Source organism: Pelodiscus sinensis, chromosome 1, assembly GCF_052426305.1.
Source record: "Pelodiscus sinensis isolate ZL-2025 chromosome 1, ASM5242630v1, whole genome shotgun sequence".
Classification (NCBI taxonomy): Eukaryota; Metazoa; Chordata; order Testudines; family Trionychidae; genus Pelodiscus; species Pelodiscus sinensis.
The window spans coordinates 176,443,773-176,459,771 of NC_143052.1; the positions used below are offsets into that span (position 1 = coordinate 176,443,773).

The 15,999-nt window shown below is 44.8% G+C and overlaps 1 long non-coding RNA gene across 4 annotated transcripts in view; it reads right to left on the bottom strand.

The window, feature by feature from the left end:
- LOC142826921 (uncharacterized) overlaps positions 1-15,523 on the bottom strand; it is a 142,927-nt gene extending 127,404 nt beyond the window's left edge. For all 4 annotated transcript variants that reach the window (XR_012901188.2, XR_012901192.2, XR_012901191.2 and 1 more), the window contains exon 1: positions 15,279-15,523. This is a non-coding gene — a long non-coding RNA (uncharacterized LOC142826921). The remainder of the gene's footprint in view (positions 1-15,278) is intronic.
- Positions 15,524-15,999: the final 476 nt, after the last annotated feature.

Sequence of the window (15,999 nt, forward strand, 5' to 3'; positions counted from 1 at the left end):
TCAGATATGTTCATTTTGGGTAAAGAAGGAAAATAAAGCATTGTTGATTTTCAGCAGCAAACCCATCATGAGACTCAATTACTAAAACCATTAACTAGAGCACCATGTATTGGTCACATTTGTAAAATTTGGGTTTGGAAATGTGTTTCTAGTTCTGATTTTCAGATTTAAAAAAAACAGTAGCCAGGTTTCATAGTTTTGAACTGAAAGTTTCTTGAACCAAAACATGAGCTTCCTTCCACTCACTCAAAACTTGTTCCAACTTCATTCTGAGTGTTTTCAAACCTCGCTAGATTTGCACAGTGATTCAGGTCTTGCTATACTTAGATCACTTGGTGTTTTCTCTGCTTACAGCTTTCATTCTGCAAGTTGTGCACTACTCTGATTCTGTTTTTGGGAGAAGAGGGAGCACGCTAAGCCAGTTACTGACACAGAAGTAAAAACAAAACCAAACGCAAGGAGTAAACTCAAGTGTGACCAGTAAGCTTCAGTTCCCCAAGTGCAATCTTTCATACAGTCTATTTTTGCATTAACAGATCAAAAAAAGTCACTATAATCAACTCCTGATGTAAAAGAAAAACATTTGTTTTAGTTGGGTATCACAGGAGAAACTTATGATACATTAAGAAATCTTAGACAACTGACTGTCAATACAGTATGAAGACTGAAGAGTGAATTTAATAATTCACTTTTCATGAACTGTTGGTCACTGAGCATGTAATTAGTGCCTTTAAGGGAGAAAATATGAGCATAAAAAAACTTGAAACTGCTGAGTGATAATAATAGTTCCATATGCTGTGAATCAATCACAATTACCAGAGAGCTCAGGTACTTATTTTGGATGTTACGTATTATCTTTATGATGATTAATAGGTGTGCCATGGTAACATATCTGAACCAGGCCACCACAGAGAGAAAGTTGTATGAATGTAATTCAATACAAAAACTATCCCTCTGCAAAACACTTGATAAAATATTTGAAAGTTAGCCATGAAGTCTTGAAAATACTTTTGCCTACATCAGAATTTGGCCCCTGGATTCTTTTCAAAACATGTGCTTGGTCATACACAGCATAAAACTGGCTGGGCCTAAAAGTGTAGCCTAGGAATGAACGAACAAATCCATCTGCTTCAAAATATTTTAGGATTAGTCTCAGGAGATGTGAAAATGAGAAAGTGCTTATGCAAAAAATAAATTGGGTGTACAATTTAACAGCGGGTCTAGTGATTTATGAAGACATGTTTTCTTTGCAAAATAATTCCCACATTTTTCAGCTGTAGTTGCTCTCTGAAACTTTATTCAGAATAACTGAAAACATCTAACCCCAAGTTTTGTGACAATGCCATTGTTTCAAAACAAAGATGAAGATCACAGTACAAATATATGAATACAGGCAGTCCCCGGGTTACGTACAAGATAGGGACTGTAGGTTTGTTCTTAAGTTGAATCTGTATGTAAGTCGGAACTGGCGTCCAGATTCAGACACTGCTGAAACTGACCGCCAGTTCTGACTTACATACAGAATCAACTTAAGAACCCCAGGTGTCCCCAAGTCAGATGCTGCTGAAACTGATCAGCAGCTGATTCCAGGAAGCCCGGGGCAGAGAAACTCTGCCTGGGGCTTCCTGTAGTCAGCGCTGGTCAGTTTCAGTAGAAGCTGACTTGGGGATGCCTGGGGCAGAGCAGCTGGGGTGCTGCCGGGTTGGTCCAGTAGTGCTCAAAGCGGGCGCTGCAGGACCAATCGGCAGCGCCCCAGCTGCTCTGCCCCAGAGTCCAAAACAAAAGCCTGGTCTGCTGGGTGGGGGGGAGCACACTAGCTGCGCTCCCCCCTCCAGCAGACCAGGGGAGCAGAGCTGCAGCAGCAGCGGGGTGCCGTGCCTCTGAGGCTTTGCTGTGGCAAAGCCTCAGAGGCGAGGGACCCCCCCGCGGCTGCGGCTTCAGTCCGGGTGCCTGTGGTCTGCTGGGGACCGTCCCCAGCAGACCACAGGCACCCAGACTGAAGCAGCAGCAGCGGCGGTTCCCCGCGCCTCTGAGGCTTTGCTCTGGCAAAGTCTCAGAAGCACGGGAACCCGCCCGGTGCCCCTGGTCTGCTGGAGACGGTCTCCAGCAGACCAGGGGCACCGGAGCAGCTTACGAACGGGGCTCTCTCGCCCCAACCTCCGGGGCGAGAAAGCCCTGTTGGTAAGTGCGGATCCGACATAAGTCGGATCCGCGTAAGTCGGGGACTGCCTGTATAATGTTGTCACAGCTATTTCTTATGCTTGCCCTTTCTTCTCTGCTACTATTTGGAGAGGTTCTTTTCACCCAGCTGTCCCAACAGTCACACTCCTGACTGCTTGTAGGGACAAAGTCTGTCCATCATTTGTCAAGATTACCTTACAGTGCCTTATGACTAACACAATGAAGAAAATGTATTTGTAACCCATTCTTTCACTTAGCATGATTGTGACGAGACATGGCAAGAAATTCTCCAGTCAGACTTGTACAGTTTGAACCTCCTTGGTCCAGCACCTTCACAGGTTGATCAGTCCTGAAGCAGGAAATTTGCTGGACCAGAGATGGTCAATACTGACCCTGCAGCGGCTGCCGCCAGTACTGGGGCTCTGCTCTGGCAGCAGCAAGTGGCCGAGTATTGATCAAGCAGGGATAGGGAAAGAGGTAGGGAAGCTGCAGAGACCCATGACAGGGGGTGGGGGATGGAAAGGGAGAGGAGCAGAAGCCAAGTTGTGAGGCCAGTGGTGGAGACCTGTTAGCACTAGGCTGTACTCCCAGCCTCCAAGCAGGGCCAGATTAAGGCATGGGCTAGCTGGGCAGCTGCCCGGGGCACCAACCTATGGGCGGCACCTGATGGCAGCTGTAAGGGGTGCCCAGTGCCCCTTATAGCTGCCATCAGGCGCAGTGTGTCTGGCTCCCAGATCACAAGCTGCAGTAGCTCCCAGTGGCCACTCTGCAGTGGACGCCCAGGGCGGGGGCCACATTAACCCCCGCAGCGCCAGGGCCGGGCCGGGCACATGCATCCTACCGCTGCCAGCTCCATGTGCCCCTCCCACCCACACACCAGGCCGCATATGTGCCCTCCCCCAACCCAGGGCACAATTAAACTGTCTGCCTGGGGTGCCGGAATGGCTCTGTCCGGCCCTGACCCAAGCTGCACTTCTGGCTCTGCAGCTGCCCCACCTCTTCCCCCAAGTATGTCCTGGTCCCACAACCTGCACATCACCCATAGCTTGAATGCCACAAATCAACTGTTTAGAGCTCCAGAAGCTCTGAGAGGATGAAGAAGTTTGAGTGTGGGCCCACTGGCTTTCCCCCCCCCCATGAACACTCCAGCCTTGGAGCACCCACAGATGCCAGACCATGAATGTTGTCAGATAAGCGAAGTCCAAACTACAGAGGTTCAGTCTGTAGATTGCATAAGAGCTGTATGCTCTGCTCTGAAGAGTTCAAAGTTATAAACCCCTAGGCAGTGATGAATCATGAAAACAGGAATCCATCAAAACTTGGCATGAAGACAAACTCTAAACCTAACCACTTAATAGTTTGCTTTATAAATCGCATTGCTCTTCCTAAGGAACGGTGACATGGAAAATAATAGGTTAGAACGAACACACACACACACACACACACACACACACACACACGGAGGGAATCAAGAAATGTGTAAATACACAATTAAAAATAAAGTGGGGGAGTTTCAGTTAAAATTTACCCAGTACACACCCTAAAGAAACAGCACAAAAATAATGAAAAAACCTTAAACCCAACCGGGGAAAGGAGAATCAACTACAAAATATAAAAAAAAAAAAAGTTTAAAAATAGATACTTTGCTTTTCCCCTTCTCTTTCTGTGTTTTGGGGTAGTTTTAAAATCTGAGTCGTACAGGATGTACATCTTCAGAATGGTCCCTTCCAGCCTTAGCATTTATGAATAACTAGAGAATTGAAGCAGGATTGCTCCAGAGATCTTTCACCAGCCTAACACGGGCTGGGAGGCTCTCTGCGTTGTCAAGCAGCTGTGTCTACTGCCTAAGTCCACTTCACGTTGATACACTAAGGCCTTTATGTAGTTGGGCCTATAGTATTCTAAATAGGTATTGCCCTGGCGCCCCAGAAGCAGTTGGGGTCCAATCACAGACTCCAGCCCCGCAAACTGGAAGGCAGAAAGTAGGTGGGGGGGGGGGAGAATAGAAGGAAGGGGCAGGTGAGGAAGGGGCTTGTGCTGAGGGGAAGGAGGTCAGGAGAAGAAAGGGGAAGGCACCAAAAAGACAGGGTGGAGAAGACACAAATGCCAGGGGGCCAAGTGCAGACCATGAGGAAGAGGGCAGGTGTCAGTGGGAGGGGGAACAGGGTGATTCTGGAAGAAGAGTGGGTAAGGGCATTGGGGGCTGGAAGGGGAGGTGCCAGGAGAAGGCTTGGAAAAAGGGGTGGGCATGAAGAAGGCCAGGATGGAGCAAGTCATGTGTGAGGGCACAGGGGCATGAGGGGAATGGGGGCAGAAGGTGGTGAGGGGATGGGCATCAGGGAAAAAAGGGCAAAGGGGGCAGGGGCAGTGAGGGAAGGGGGAGGCACAAGGAGGGTGCAGGGGTAAGGGAAAGTGCAGGTGCAAGGGGATTCTGGGAGTGAAGCACAAGGGCAGACACCTGCAGGGGAGGGAACAGCACCAGAGGAGAGAGGCAGGGCAGGTGTGTAGAGGGAAGTGTTAGGAGAGGGGATGAGAAGAGGTAGCTTACATGATCAGAGTGGAGCTACTGGAGGAGTGGGCACAGGGTGGAAAGAAGGGCTGGTGGAGGGAGGCAGGTCTCAGGAGGGCTGAGGGCAATGGGAAGGGCAGGAGTCCGAGTCAGGACAGTAGAGAAGGGTGAGGGGTTGGGTGGCAGCAAGCACCAGGGGAGCCAGGGGAGGAAACAAGGCAGCAGGGAAAAGGGAGAGGTTTATAAGATATTTATTAATAACTTGGGTGCTACAGTGACACATCCAAACAAACCACAAACTCAGTACTGGTATACAACACAAGATGTATTGTGCTCATGGGAGGAAACTCTTAGAGGGGACACTTCCCCCAGACTCTCCACCCCTGAGTTAATGTCACACACATTGCGTTAAAGCAATTGCAGGATAGTTGCATGAAGGGGGTTTGGTGAGGGCCAAACTAATCCCTATTTGTAGGAGGATGGTGGGGAAAACTCCTTACAGGAGTCACATGACACCTTTTACTTCTGGTCATGTGTCTATCTTGCCCCAAAAGCATTACCTCCAGAGGTCTGGCTAATGGGGGCCAGGGGCATGGCTAATGGGGGGAGGGGTCCAAAGAGTAAATTTTAAAAAATGTCTTTGATGTGAAAAAGTGGGCTGTTCTCAACCCATTTCCCAGGCCTATTTTGATTGCAGATATATACATTTTACATTTCATCTCGAATATGAGCAGTTGCAGGAACCAGTTAGCTATTTTCCTGATAATTTATTAATTAAAAGGTTAGTCTCAGTTGTCTGATCAGATAATGTTAATTTACTTCAATGGTTTCTTTGACAGATGAAAAAGCTAAAAAAGAACAATGCTCTCCACACACTACCACATTTTTTTTGTATTACTTTATAAAATAAGAAGAGGGAAAGCATATAGGGCAGCAAAAATTAATTTTCAGTAAGTTAATCAGAATTGGGCATTTCACACCAAATAGTTAATGTTTGATAACAGAAAAGGACTCCTTAAGATATATGGCCCTCCAATTTACAAAGAAAAGGAAAAGTAGGGTTGAAAAATAGGGAAACATAAGAAAAAAGAGCTTATTGCAAAACTTAGAAGGGCTAGTAGTATTCTTTCAATGGCAGTCTAATTTTGAAACTTTCACTACAAAACATAACTATGACATGTTCTGTGTAAACTTACCTTTAAAATCCTGCAACCTTTAAAATCCTGCAATGTTATTGTTCCCATTATAACCAAATAAGAATGGTATTCAATCTAAGCTAAGTATAGGAACCAGGAACTTTGAAGTTCTATTTTTGGCTGACACTGATATAATACACGTCATACAAAAAGTCTCCGAGTCTTAGTTTCTCCATTCGTAAAATGGTCATGACTACCTGATATGAAAGTTTTGAAGTGTATTTAATTCTTACAAATTTGAGATTTAGAAGTTGATAGAACACTAAACACAATTTAACATTTAATCTTTACTGAATCTAGTTTGAGAGACTTTGCAGCCTCTTATGATCTGCTATATATTCATCGAAGTGAGGAGATGGAACTAAACCACAACTCTGAAATCTGGGAAGGTAGTTAAAGAAGTCAGTGAGGCACTTGCCGCAGCCCACAGGGTCTCTATCAAACAGGGGCACAGAGAAGGAATCTAAGTAGGTCTGCCAGGGGTGAGAAGAAAAGCAATTGCCAGGGGTCCAGGAAATTTAAAAGGCATCACTGACAGCAGTCAAACAGGACTAAGGCATCTACCCCCCCCACCACCACACACACAGCTCTCAGAGAAGGTCAGCACAGTCCCTGCAGCCCCAGGGGTGGTGGGAAGGGAGAAGAGGAGTCTCTTTCACTACCACATCCTCAATGCAAACTCTGCACTCCATTTCCCAAGAACTTTGGCCAACGTGACCCGGGCGATGCCTACAAAGAGCAGTGCCTAAAGGACCCTCTCCGCCTCCCCCACCTAAAAGCCAATGGCTAAGCCTTGTCCTGGTCACTTTCAGGAGCTGCCCAAGGTAGGCACTGACCCTTTTGCCCTCCAACCTAGAGTCTGCACACTAACCCTCTTCCAGAGCCTGCCTCTCAATCCCCTGACCCAGCTTTGAGTCCACACTCCAACACCCTCCTAAAACCTACACACTCCATCATCCCAGAGCCTGACCTCCACCTCTTCCTGCACCCATATTCCTTCACATGGTCCTGCCTGCACCCCATACTCGCATTCCCTGCCCAAGAACTGGTGAAAATGAGGGTTGGGAAGAGTAAGCAATGAAAGAAGGGGTGGACTTAGTTGTGGGCAGGGCTTCCAAAAAGGGGCACAACAGGGGCAGGGCACATGTCTGAGATTTGTGATTAGACAGTTGGCAACCTGCCGCGTGGGGGTGTGGAATCTCTGGCTGTGCCAAAAAGCACACAATAGCAGAGTAGGCCCCTCACTGAGCAAGAGCAAACTCAGGCACAGCACCACTCAGATTTCAGGCAGATTGTGTCCATGCAGGTGCAGCTTGTGTGTGCATGCGAGCCCATTGACTGTTCTGCCCTGGGGTCCAGAACTGCCATCTGCTGACCTGACTAGGATAGATCAAGTCAAATACAATCACATAGTGCAGGGGCTTTTAGTTGGGTCAACATGATGTTTAGGCATAACTAAGACTGCCACAGTGTTTGACTGAATTAACAACTAAGGCCCCATTCCTCTTGTCTGATCAGTTCAGATTGGCCCATGTGTCTCTTGGTTTAGGCCCTTAATCTTGCTATCTAGGGCACATGCCTGTTTCTTTTAATGTCAAAGACAAAAGCAAGCAAAAAAAAAAAGCAGCTAAAATGATTCATTTAATTCACTTCTCATCTTTGAGTGACAAGTATATCATACACAATAATAGTCAAGAGTCCATATACAAGAACTAGTTTAGTTATAAGTGGATTTACTAAGTATGTTCTGATGGAGCATCATACATTCATTAAATATTTTAATTAATAACTTAATCATACAGTTCTATTTTTATTGTATTCTGTTTCCATTTATTACCATTGTAAACAAAGTTATTTGAACCTCAGACTTAAACACCCTGGGAATTGGGGTTATTCATAATGCTGCAGTACTCCGAACTCTGAATATATTTTATGGCTGTTCTTTCAAGAGTTTATAAATTATCATTGACTTAAATTTTATAACTGTAATGGGCAGAAGATAAATGCTGTTTTAACCATCTACATTTAAGTGAAAAGCCCAGAAAGTTGCCTTACTTTACTAACCAAGGCTAACTTTTAAAAAAAAAAATGACAAAGTACTGAAAACAAACAGTGCAGTAGAGTATTTACTTTTTAGAAGTTTCTTCTGCTTCCTGACTGCAGAAGAACCAAGAGTAACTTACTGATCAGTCAGCCACTCACCTCACTGGAACCAAATGCATGCACTGTTCTTCTTGGTATCACAGTTATTTATCCGGAAGGAATTTTGACACATGCAGGTAGGTATGCATTAAAAAAAAAAAGACCAAAACAGGTATCTCTGAATTAAGGGAATGTCAGACGTGGCTATTCGCAAACAACTTGGTATCCTAAATTCACGCCAATACCTTACGAGTAAATAAGGCATAGGAAAGTCAACTTGACCACGTGCCAGTTAAAAAAAAAAAAAAAAAAAAACGACCACATACCCACACAAAAACCACCACTTTAAACCACTTCCAACATTTGTCAAATATTTTAAGAAAAGACATATGAAGTGTTACTCTAAACTACTTCTGTATTTCAGTATTTGATTAGAACTACCTTTATCTCTCTATACAGCAGGTCTCCAACCTTTTTATGCGTGAGATCACTTTTTGAATTTAAGTGCAATCCAAGATCTACCTGCAACTCAAATACCCTTGTTCCACCCTCCTTTGTGCCCCTTCTGAGCCCTCCTCCCCCCATTCATCCCTCCTCCCTTTCACTAGGCTGGGGTGCAGGCTCTGGACTTGGATTAAGGAATCTGGAGCGTGAGGGGCTCTGAGCTGCAGGTAGTTGGGGTGTTGGAGGGGGCTCTGGGAGGGCATTTGGATGCAGTCAGTGGTGCTTGGGATTAGGGATGTAGGAGGGGGTTTATGAGTGGGGTAGGGTTTCGGGATGTGGGCTCCAGTTGGGCATGGTTTACTTCAAGTGGCTCCTGGGTGGTGGAGCAGTAGGGCTAAGGCAGGCTCACCCCTATCCTGGCCCACACTGCTCCCAAAAGCAGCCAGCAAACTGCCTTTCAAGTCCTGTTGTGCCCCAGCCCCCTGCTCTGTGGCGATAGGATACAAAGTGGAAGAGGAGGTACCTTGACATCAGCATCTCTCCTCTCCCTCCCCTGCACAACAAGCAGGAGGCTCCTGAAGGGACAGCTTCAAGGCAAAGGGCAAGAGATGTGCAGTAGTGGCTGCTGAAACGCTGGCACTTAATAGCCTCTTGTCCAAACCAGTCAGGATCATCTGTCAGACGCTCCAAAATCTACCAGTAGATCCTGATTGGTTGGTGACCACTTCTATACAGAATCAAAATACAGGACTATGTAGCACTTTAAAGACTAACAAGATGGCTTATTAGGTGATGAGCTTTCATGGGCCAGACCCACTTCCTCAGATCAAATAGTGGAATAAAATTGTCACAACCATATATACACCAAAGGATACAATTAAAACAAAATGAACATATGAAAAGGACACACCAAATTTCAGAACAGAAGGAGGATGGGGGGGGGGGGGGAGAGAAGGTAACTTAAGTGTAAAGCTTTGAATTTGAGCGTGAATGACAGTTCAGATAATTCTTTCAAGTGCATTCTTAAAAGGCCTTTGAAGCAGGATGCAGGTAATCAAGCCGTTGAGACAATGTCCTTTCTGCTTGAAATGGCAAGAAACTTTTTTCTTTGTGATCCTGTCTAATATCTGTTTTGTAGGCACTGATCCTTTGGCGAAGTGTCTGAGACGTTTGTCCAATGTACATAGCAGACAGACACTTTCGGCACATGATAGCAAATTATATTTCTGGATGTGCAGGAATGTGTTCTTGATCTTATAACTCACTTGATTGGGTCCACTAATGGTATCAGCAGAGTGAATATGTGGACAAAGATGGCAACGGGGTTTGTTCCAACGGAAGGTAGCAGGGTTGGTATTAGTGTGGTATGTCCTGTGGTTGTTGGTAAGAATCATTTTGATGTTAGGTGGTTGTCTATAGGGGTATGTCTACACTACCCCCCTAGTTCAAACTAGGGGGTAATGTATGCATACCGAACTTGCTAATGAAGCCCGGGATTTGAATTTCCCGTGCTTCATTAGCATAAAGCCGGCTCCACCATTTTTAAAAGCCGGCTTGTTCGAACCCCATGCCACGCGGCTACACGCGGCACGGGCTAGATAGTTCGAACTATGTAGCCATTCCGATCTATCTGTACACCTTGTTCCACGAGGCGTACAGATAGTTCGAACTATGTAGTTATTCCGAACTATCTAGCCCATGCCGCGTGTAGCCGCGCAGCACGGGGTTCGAACAAGCCGGCTTTTAAAAATGGCGGAGCCGGCTTTATGCTAATGAAGCCCGGGAAATTCAGATCCCAGGCTTCATTAGCAAGTTTGGTATGCATACATTACCCCCCTAGTTCGAACTAGGGGGGTAATTTAGACATACCCTAGGAGACTATGGGTCTGTCTCCCAGAGCCTCTCGGAGTTTAGTATCCTGTTCCAGTATAGGCTGTAGTTTATTGATAATGTGTTGGACAGGTTTAAGTTGGGGGCTGTAGGTGATGACAAGTGGTGTTCTATTGTTGGTTCTCTTGGGTCTGTCTTGATAAACCACCGTGTTAGTCTGCTACATAGTCCTGTTTTTTGTTTCAGCTACACCAGACTAACACGACTACATTTCTATCACTATTCTATACAGAATGACTACACCAGAATTCATCTAGTTGGGCTTGAAGGCAAGAAATACTACCGTTCATACATTTGAGAAACACACATTACTTCATTTTTCTGCTATTTGTTTGGGTTTTATTTTGTTCATTGGTGGGGGCTAGTTTTTCAAAAGAACAAACAAGACAAATAGTAGCTACCTGAAGCTTTTCAAAGGTTTGGTATGTTAGACGTGGCATCAGAGTAGTTTACAAGAGAAGTACTCAAATGCACACCTACCTCTTTTAGGATGTGTTGATGGCCCAGATTTTTAAAGCTATATGTGCCTTGCTGCCCTGAGGGTCAAAACCTATGAGGTAGGAGTGTAAATGTCATTTTCAAGAGGATTTAGGCACTTTGGAAAACTAGCTTTCTAATGGCTAATGATGACATGTAGGCACCTAAGTACTTATCCACTATGAAAATTAGATTTAAGCTCCTAAGTCAATTAGGTATTGCACTGCTGCATTCAGAAGTGTCTAATAGATTTTTTTAAAAAAATCTAGGTCCATGTTCTTTCATTACTAATACACTTCTGCATTAGCTCAGGTATTTTAAAACTATGTAGTTCTATATGTACTTTTAGCATGACACCAGCTGCTTTTTTATTCTTTACTTACTGGAAAGATTAATATTTTAGAACTGGTCAAATACTGCTCCTCTTACTTTGACAATTAACAGAAATGGGATTTGACTATTTTGAGCAGATCGTTCATTGGACTGAAAAGTGGTAGTACAGCATGCTAGATTTTTTTCCTACTGTGTCTTCATTCTCTTGAAAGTCTCCACTTTTTTTAAATAAAGTTTACTCTGAAGTTATGGTGCAAAGACAATTTTGAAAAGGTGAATTAAATGTAATTGATTTAGTAATGTCTGCCTGAGTTTCCAGAGAGCCCAAAAGAATAACTCTGCAAGTTATGAATTTCCCCATTCATCTCAGATGTCCAATAGTAATCAATATTATCAACCATTTTGTTGCACAAATCATGCTCTCTGGCACCCCCATCCCTAGTCAAGTCATCCACAAAGTCCAGCAATGCACTTGAGCCCTACCAAATAGGAGCCCAAGAGAACTCACTGAATGTGTTTACATTCCAGTGAAGGAGAGCAGAGCCCAGTAAAATTAAGCTTTTATGAAGCATCCAAACAAGGGATGTTTGTTGTTTAGAAAGGTTTATTTAAAAAGAAAACAGAAGCGTAAGCCTAGGGTATTACATTCACTAAGGATTTTTTGTTCTTGCTTTTTTCCTTTGCAATTTGAGTTTACAAGACTGAGCTAAGATTTCAAAATACACGTCAGCAGTAGATCAAAGTGATTCACGACAAACAGTTCACACTCAAAAACACTAAGTATGCGGGGTCTTGTCATTTCCCAGGTATAGACGATCTCCCACCTCTTACAATAGTACTTCACAAGGGATCATTCCACTCTCCTTGGTTCCCCCCTTCCCTCCCCCAGCTGCCCCTGTAGCAGGCATTCAACCTTCAAAGTCTAAGGGAAAGCCCCAGAGCTGAACCATGGATAGAGATTTAGTCTGATGTCAGTTCCCTAAGATGATCAGATCAGTTATTTCACAGAACAATCTGAATCTAAGGGAACTCACCTCCAATAAAGCCTTTTTCTACTGCTCAGTTCACTGTGAAAGAACAGCAGTTTAAAATACTCTAAACAATAGCCTTGCCTTCCAGTTGGTTAGTTGAATGTCAGTTGCCAGTCATGGAAGAACCTGACCTCTCCCATTTGAAGATGTGATAGTGTCAGCTTCACTAAGGTCAATGAAGGACATGAGTAAGGAGCAGCTTCACTAAGGTCAATGAAGGACATGAGTAAGGAGCATTACCTCATCCAAGACTTGAGCCTAAAAAAAAAAAAGTTAACAAATTAAAAATCTACAACCTTGCCTGATTGTGATGAGACAAACTTCTCAAAGATTGTGACCAAATAGGATAACAGAAATCTATACTGGCAACCAATTTTTCCCTTCAACAGTCATACAATGTAGCTTGCTATAGACTTAAGTTTTCCCAATAACTTGATTTATTCAATGTGTTTACACTTTTAGGGGCAAATTCTGTTGTTAAACTGTAGTGACTAGTGACTTGAATAGGTGTCACTATTAATAGCTCGTGACTTCAATACTCTAGGTTTATGCTGATACAGAGCAAATATTTTCCAAAAGTTATTTGAATATTGCAGCTACATGCCAATCCTGCAAAGTAATATTGAAATTCATACCTGTGTACCATTTAAGTCGCACTTAAACCTTATTTTGTAGTCTTAAGTGATGCATAGGCCATATGTCACTCCTGTGCACAAGGACAAATGTCAATGGGGGAGGGAAGAGGAAAGAAGCATTTATTGCTAATATAGATGTAAGGTTGTAGATTTCTCATCAGAAGAGATCATTGTCTTGTTTTCCATTTAACAGTGCCAGAACAAAATTGCATATGAGCTAAATCTTATTGGATAAGAGCTCTCTATAGCCAAATATGTAGTATAAATAAGATGCGTATTTAAATACAAGATGAATTTAAATCCATGTTAAATTCCATTTAAATGAAGGTTCTCATTTCCCAAGCATACTTTGTGCAGCAACTACCCTCTTAATATAGCCTCCTGTACTCTTAGCATCACTGTCTCTAATAGTGTGTGAAGTGAATTACATAACATCCTATTCCCCAATTATGTTATAACTACCCAAGTACAGACCACGCCACCAACAACTTCTTAATATCAGGACCAAACACATGGGCTGTACATTCGTATCTGCAGTAATTGTCCAATATCACGTTCTTCACTCAGGAAGAAGTTTCTTACTTCAGTACTAAAAAAAAATCAGTTTTTACTTATAATAATGAGCAGATCCTCATCTGGTGAATATTATCATAGTTCTATCAACTTTGCTGCTGCTCACCTGCTTTAGAATCAGCAGGGATCTGACTCAATATTTTAAAACAAAGACTAATGCTATGGTCCTGACTACCTGCTTTTTTCAAAAAAAGCAAAAAAGCAGCAATAAGCTATATACTTGTGTGAAATCTTGAGTACAAATAACATTTCTTGCCCTTGCATTCCTTCAGCTATATGTTTGTATATGTGAAAGCTTTTTCCCTTTTTGTCATTTGAAAGAGCTGATCAAGAAGAAAATTTTTGGCCAAGATCACGAACATTGAAAATGGAAGGCCTGCTGCTGTGTTAATTGTCATCAATAGCAGGACCAAAATATACAGGTATTGTTAAAACATGCATTTACAGTACTAGCGAGACACTTTACTAGTACATTTTTCTTAAATATAAGAACAATGGAGTTTTTACTAATTTTACCATTAGCATCAACATTTAAAAAAAAAAAATCAACATTTTATGCTAGCCCTGGCTTGCAAACTAGATTGGTTTTTTCCAAGTTGTGTGTTATAATACCTTGTGAGAATGTGTTTTACATATTGGAATCCCATAACTCAATACCAGTTAAACACAACTAAAAGTGTACCTGAACTAAAAGAAATGCACATTTTCCAACTGCCATTTCTTCATGAATTCTGTCACTAGTTTTGGTTTGAAAAATTAAGGGGAATACTGGCTCAGCTGAAGTGGAAACAAAATGCAGTAATACACCAAAGAGGATAAAAATGTGCATGGTCGCATTTTGCTTTTTAAATAATTCCCTTCCAGAGACTGCTCCATCAGGTCACTCGCTGAATTCTGCAATTAGGTTTAAAGGAGCTGGATACCTTTAATTATTTCACTATTAAAGCAAAACCCAGAAAATTAAGATCCCCCCCACCCCCAGAACCACCACCAATGCCTTGCTATCACCCGAAATGCCTTCTCCTCCCAAGGGGGAAGTTCAGCCAAGTTGCCGAGAGGAGGTAGCAGTACAGTAAGGGTACTCGACAGCGTCCAGACGAGCTCGCCCCATTTCAGAGGCTGGCTCCGATAACGCTCTCGCCTCCTCGCTTGCTTGAGGCAGCGGGGGGAGTCTGGAGCAATTTGCAATCGACAACCTGCAAGGCTGAGCAAGCGGTTGCCTGAAACAGAAATATAATGATGCGAAAAGGAAGATCCCCCCCCCCCCCCCCAAGCGACCCAACGAGCCCTGTCCCGGGAGGGGCAGGTCCGGCAAGAGGCGGGCTCCCCTCGGTCCCGCCTGCCCACCAACCTGCGTGCGGGCTGAGCGACCCAGGGGCAGGGTAACAAAGGCATCGCCCCTCTCACCTTTCCAGACGCGGTCTTCAAGTTGCTTCAGCTCCATCACCCTCCCGCACCCAGCCCCGCCCGCCCGCAGCAGGGCGCCTCAGCCGGCTCCCCCGCCTGCGCCCTCTGGGCCGGCCCCTCCAAGACAAGAGGGCGAGAGCCCCAGCCCGGCGCTTGTGGGGGCGGAGGGAGAATGAGAAGCGGGCGCTGCCGCCGCCAGAAGGGAGGGGCAGCGCGGTCTGGGGGGGCGCTTCCTCGCCTAGCGAGAGCCCGCTCCAGCCAGAGCCCGCCGCCCGCGAGGCTCCCGCCACCGCTCACCTGGCTGGCTGGGAAGAAGCTTCCCAGGCCGGGGATGCCTTTGAAAGCCCCTCCCTCCTTTTGGGAGGCAGAGCTTGCTTTGCCTTTCGGGGAGCGAATGGGAGCCTCCCACCCCCAGACTGCGGGGTCAGCGTGTGGAGGGGGGGGGGGGTTAAGGAAATACCTGGCATCCCAAACCGGGGCAGCCCCCTCGCTTCTAGCGCAGCAGCCCTGCGGCCCGCCGAGGCAGTCGGTCCAGCAAAGGTCCGTGCAGAGTCGGTGCAGTCAGACAGCCCCACTGCTCAGCCGGGCCGGAGAACTTTGGAAGGTGCCTAAGGAGCACCTTGCGCTGGGAGTCTGTTAATGGGCGAGATCCGCGCTACTTGTACAACTGGCCGCCCCTACACTGCACAGTGGGAGACCCGAGGAGCTGATGAGCCGGGGAATATTGTGAAATGATAGGAGGAAATGAGCGGTAATTTATTTCAGCTGAAGTTTATATGGGATGGTTTATTAATGCAGCCTGCTGCCAGCTGGGGTAGCTGACAGATTCCCACTGAAATTCAATTGTACTTAAACTCACAGAGTACATTTTAAGTCAATATTTAGTTTATTACAGTTAGTTACCGTTAGTGTAGGTTTAATATTAAGCCACTTGGGGACAAATGGGATATGTATGGGCTTCGGACGTGGCAACTGATACAACTGAAGGGAAGGATTAATTTTAATTAACGGTTTCATTTAAGAAAACTTCCGTAATAGATGTGTTCAGAATCAAGACTGAAAGTAATAGCAATTAAACAGTCTTTGGTAAAGGAGGAAAAAAACAAAACAAAACAAAAAACCCAACCTTTTAGCACCATGGACAGCAACAATGTAAAAACCCACCAAAAGCAGAGCCCTTG